This window comes from Rhagoletis zephyria, unplaced genomic scaffold (genome assembly GCF_001687245.7).
Source record: "Rhagoletis zephyria isolate East Lansing unplaced genomic scaffold, Rhagoletis_zephyria_1.1 Rzeph_scaffold_00702, whole genome shotgun sequence".
Classification (NCBI taxonomy): Eukaryota; Metazoa; Arthropoda; class Insecta; order Diptera; family Tephritidae; genus Rhagoletis; species Rhagoletis zephyria.
Window position 1 is genome coordinate 102,832 of NW_016157786.1, and position 5,575 is coordinate 108,406.

Below are 5,575 nucleotides of genomic sequence, written 5' to 3' on the forward strand. Positions count from 1 at the left end.
TATGTGGCAACCCTATTCAACAGTTTGTACTTTTACCTAGAACGGTGAAGCTAACCTTTAAAATGGTGTTTCACTCATTAAGTTTGATGCATTATTATGGAAGATATGGAGCTGGATTGACCGGATACAGAGTGCTGTTACCTTTGTGAAAACTCTTTAGTACAGAAATAACTGAATTTCCCCCTTCAAGATGAGATCTCAATCATTGAATTTGAGATAAAATATTAAATATTGTGTGGTACCACAAAAATACTTTTGAGAATAAAGTATATATTAATAATAAATATTAAATAAACAAATGAAATATAGCCAATCCTGGTCAAAATAAGGCGTTTCTATTATTTTAGCCATGGGTGTACGTACACACATTCGGCATTAGCGCACACAAGAGGTGCGTTTTGGGGTTCAAACCCCCCCTAAAGCTAATAACCCCAAATGCAAACTGTATCTTAAAGCTAAGAATCCAGCTCTCAAGGAAATTATAAGAAATATTTATTATAATTTCTGTTGCTTGAAAAAGCGCTTTGCTTTTGCTGTCAATTTTCATGAGGAAATGAATATACGAGCATTTTTTTCTTGAGAGCTGCAAACTGATTTAAGAAATTTTGGCAGAAGAAAATTTCTTTTCCATTTCTCGTCCGTCGTTTTATATAAATTTTTCGTTTTTCTTGAGAGTTCAGTTAATTTTTTCGGTATTCGAAATATTAAAAAAAAATTAGAAATCGTGAAAAATCACCATCTCTATCGAAAGCCAGAAACCAGAAATCCAAAAAAAGGAAAACATAAAAGTGCAAAAATTCATGGAATCAATAAATTTATTTTTACTGAGTCTTATTTAAAATTTTTTCTTAGGTACTTTTGAAAGTTGAGCGCATCTTGAGTTTATAGCACTTTTTATTAAACAAGNCCATGGGTGTACGTACACACATTCGGCATTAGCGCACACAAGAGGTGCGTTTTGGGGTTCAAACCCCCCCTAAAGCTAATAACCCCAAATGCAAACTGTATCTTAAAGCTAAGAATCCAGCTCTCAAGGAAATTATAAGAAATATTTATTATAATTTCTGTTGCTTGAAAAAGCGCTTTGCTTTTGCTGTCAATTTTCATGAGGAAATGAATATACGAGCATTTTTTTCTTGAGAGCTGCAAACTGATTTAAGAAATTTTGGCAGAAGAAAATTTCTTTTCCATTTCTCGTCCGTCGTTTTATATAAATTTTTCGTTTTTCTTGAGAGTTCAGTTAATTTTTTCGGTATTCGAAATATTAAAAAAAAATTAGAAATCGTGAAAAATCACCATCTCTATCGAAAGCCAGAAACCAGAAATCCAAAAAAAGGAAAACATAAAAGTGCAAAAATTCATGGAATCAATAAATTTATTTTTACTGAGTCTTTTTTAATAATTCGTATTAGGTACTTTTGAAAGTTGAGCGCATCTTGAGTTTATAGAACTTTTTATTAAACAAGTAGTTTTGAAGGAAAGAACACAACCGACTTCAATTCTTATATTCACATTTAGGGGTACCGTTAATTTCTTCATGATCCAATCATCGGATCTCTAAACCAAATTACGGGACGAACCTTGAGGTACCATCATTCCAATAAAAAAAAGGATTATTGAAATCGGTTCACGTAGTCCAAAGTTACGTATTCCGGCGAATTGATAACCTCCCCTTTTATTGAAGTCGGTTAAAAGTGTTTGAGTTCTGTTAATCTTATGTAAATAAAGTGCAGTTTATGAATTTTATTTAATTAACGTTTATTTATTTATTACATACTGTACATAAAACTTGCATAAATTTATTTTAAAGAGCGTATTATCTGAAGAAAATTTTCAGTTTTTCCGGTGATATATCTTCAGAAATATCAAACCCCCCCTTCCCCCCTAAAATATATTCCTGGGTGCGCCCCTGCACATTCGTATGTATAAAACGTTTCTGAGAATCTTTCTGCCAAATGTGTAATTTACCCGAGTCAACAACTGATCTTTATTACCAGTAGGGAACTTTCTCAAAGCTATCGCTTGAAATTACGAAACTGAGCATATGATATCAGTNTTTTCCGGTGATATATCTTCAGAAATATCAAACCCCCCCTTCCCCCCTAATATATATTCCTGGGTGCGCCCCTGCACATTCGTATGTATAAAACGTTTCTGAGAATCTTTCTGCCAAATGTGTAATTTACCCGAGTCAACAACTGGTCCTTATTACCTGTAGGGAATTTTCTCAAAGCTATCGCTTGAAATTACGAAACTGAGCATATGATATCAGTGGTAATTATAGAGTCATTTACCTGACTCCATTTTAACAGCTCTCAATAACTAATAATTTTCCAATTTAAACTAATTAATGTTGAAATGTATGTAAAAGTAAGTAATTGCCTAAGTGTGCATGGAATTAGAAAATTCATGCGCAATACAAAGTCCTAATCAGTAGCAAGCAAAACAATACACATTTCTAAGAATTCTGTTGTTGACAAGATTTTCAATTTGATTTTTGTAATATGTAGTTTAATTAAGTATTATTGAAATCTGACCGCTCGAAACCCAATTATAGTGAGTATTTTGCATAAAGGTTGAGAGCAAGGCCACATAGGCTCCTTGGAAATTTAGTGTAAGCTGAAGGCAAAGGTCCTCAGGGACTCATAAAGTCTTATTCTTTTCTAATTTAATTCAATTACTGCCAATGCTGTAGTTGAGAAGGGTAGGGATCCCTCGGGGCCAAAAATAACACCAAAAACAATGGATTGTTTTACCTCGCTCAAATACTGATACCACTCTATCGTCGGATGTATAGAATATCGCCCTATCTCAGCTGCCGGTTCGAAAACGCCCCTATCTCAATATAAATTCAATATATCGGCATCTTAGACAGGGCCTTCTTGAATAATTGGCTGAGATATGGAGTTATTCAACCGAATTTTGCCAAACCAGCTGCCGAGATAGGGCGATCTTCCACTCGGCCGTCGATATCTGAGTCAACTTTGTTATAAAAATTCGTGCCACTAAAGAACTAAGAGCAGATCTATTTTGCCTACCTGATATTATCCTCTTATTTTAAAGAAATATCAAACAGCATGCTGCTTTATGTCAAATTAGTGTCATTAACAAGTAAAGAAGGCGGCAAACACGTGCTGATTGCTAAGTTTTTGATATCCCCTAAGCAAAGAGCAGGCGCTGCACGTCAAATACCTACTAAATAATCGTTGTTCGATATGTATAAGCGTGTAATTAAGTTTATTCACCTTTTGATAGCAGCGTCGCATCGTCGAAACTAAATAAAATAATATAAAATAAATTGTTTGTCCATAATCGGAAGCATTTCGCGCCAAGCGACCGCATATAAGCAAAATGCAATATGAAGTGGCTGAGAACAAAAAAAATATTTTCGGTACCCTGTCTCAGTGTTGACCTCCTTCATAAATTTGATGATCAATATTTTTAGTTTAATATGTTCAGCTAGAAAACCATTCAAAAGTTTAGAGGAAAGTAAGTTTATTTCCACCTTTGTGAAATTTTCAGACGTATCATGTGTATACGCGGTATTACATGCAAAGCGACGATTTGCTAATGCAAATATTGGGTTTGTTGCTTAAGTCTTTTGTTTTTCTTATGCGCGATTTTGCATTTCATTTCCTACAATCATTGACCCAGTTTGTGAAGCAGCAAAGCTTGCGACAATATCAATGAAGCGAAAAAATACAATCATCAAAAAAAATAGTGAATAGAAACAATAAATTTATATGCAAACATGCTGAACTTGACGCCTGCCTGCTAAATATTTAGTTACTATAGATGATTTGTATGTTTTCAGCTGTTTGTTTACTGCTTGCCTTCAAAATTATTTTATGCTTAATTATTGGATTATAAAAATTTACGAAATACATGTGCATACCATGCATACATTTGTTTGTACATTTAATAAGTAATTGTAATTTATAAATTTGCACTTGGTGTGCCGGATGACTCAACGCTAATTCTATAATCTTTTCCGATTTATTAGCCATAATTTAGATGCAATACAGCTCAAGTCACGTAGTCGTAGATTTTACTGTTATTCAAATAACATTATATTTCTAAAATCGTATTAGTTTTGTCTTTATTTCTCATCGCTCTTTGCAAATCGAATTCGATTTGCTTTATTCGCTCGGCTTAAAACGCTTTTTGTTCGGTTTCTCTTTGTTATTATTTTCATGTGTCCATTCGAATAACGTTAATAGCAGTGGCCAATAGAATCCGTTCTAAAAACTGTATTAAGCAAATTTAGTACACATACAATCATACGTAAAAGAACCATTGTTCTTGAAATAATTCTATCGGCATATACTATAAGCATCTATAACGGCATGCCGATTTGATTTTAAGAAGTTGGACTTTGAGTTGAGCAAGCGGTAAATATTTTGTACTAGCAAAAGGTAAACGTGATATGAATGATAATCGAAAAAGTTGAATTTGAGAATTAATAAAGTTGTAAGCTGGGTGGTAGCATTCTACAGCTCTTAATTCTACATATTCTACAGCTCTTAATGATGTTTTGACCGATTGGTATATCTACATATATACATATAAATACATATACATTTTAAGACGATTAGGAAAGCACAATTTCCAATTCAAAAAGGAGCAGCAAAAGTTAGGAAAATATTTAAACCGACGAACGGTGGAAGTGCCAAATAAGAAGAAAAAGAAGAAACCATATCTTAAAGCTGAATGCCGACGATTTTGCAAAAAATATTCTGCGGCAAATTTGTTGCCAACTGAGGAGGACCGCAAAAGTATAGGATTACCACTGTTGAAGACGAGGCAAGCATATGTAACGTTGAGCAGACAGACAGAGAGAGAGAGAGCCACGAGTATAGTTCAGCTAAGACCATCGGACCAACAATAATGATGGTACTCTTGAGTAGAGTATGAGAGTTCCATTTAGTTTCGATTGCTGCCAAGGGCAAGAATATTTCTGTACTTATGTACATATATGGGACACCACGCTGTTGAATACTAATTAAGGTATTACTATAGGGCATATGCGGGAGCAAATCAAATCTTATTAGACGTAGCTTTAAATTCTGTGTGTTATTTTAAGAAAAAACATCATGACGCGCTAATATGGTGGCTAGAAGTGTCAAACCACATCATAAAAGAGAATAGTCGTCTCAGGGCTCGAACAATAAAATATCTTTTTAGGCGGTTTTAAATAGTCTTATTTTACCTACTTGTAGCTTTTACTTGATTGCACTAAACAAGTAGGGGTCTATTTGCTGAGCGGCATGCTTGTAAGAATACTTCTTAAATATACTCGATAGCTTAATTTTGTGTACACAGTGGAACTTCGTGAAATTCATGTCTGTTTTTTTCTCTGCAACACGATTTGGAATACGTCTGGCCCTTACCGAACATCACAATGCAGTAGAAATAATCTGTAAATTAATACGCTAACATACATTTTGTAGATGAGGAGAGTTGTTATAGTTTCACAATTGGTTGAAAATTTCCGTATTTGTGTATAGTTTTTGCAAGTTGTTTAATTTGAATTGTTTTCGCATTTGGTTTACATCGTATTTAAAATTAACCTTTG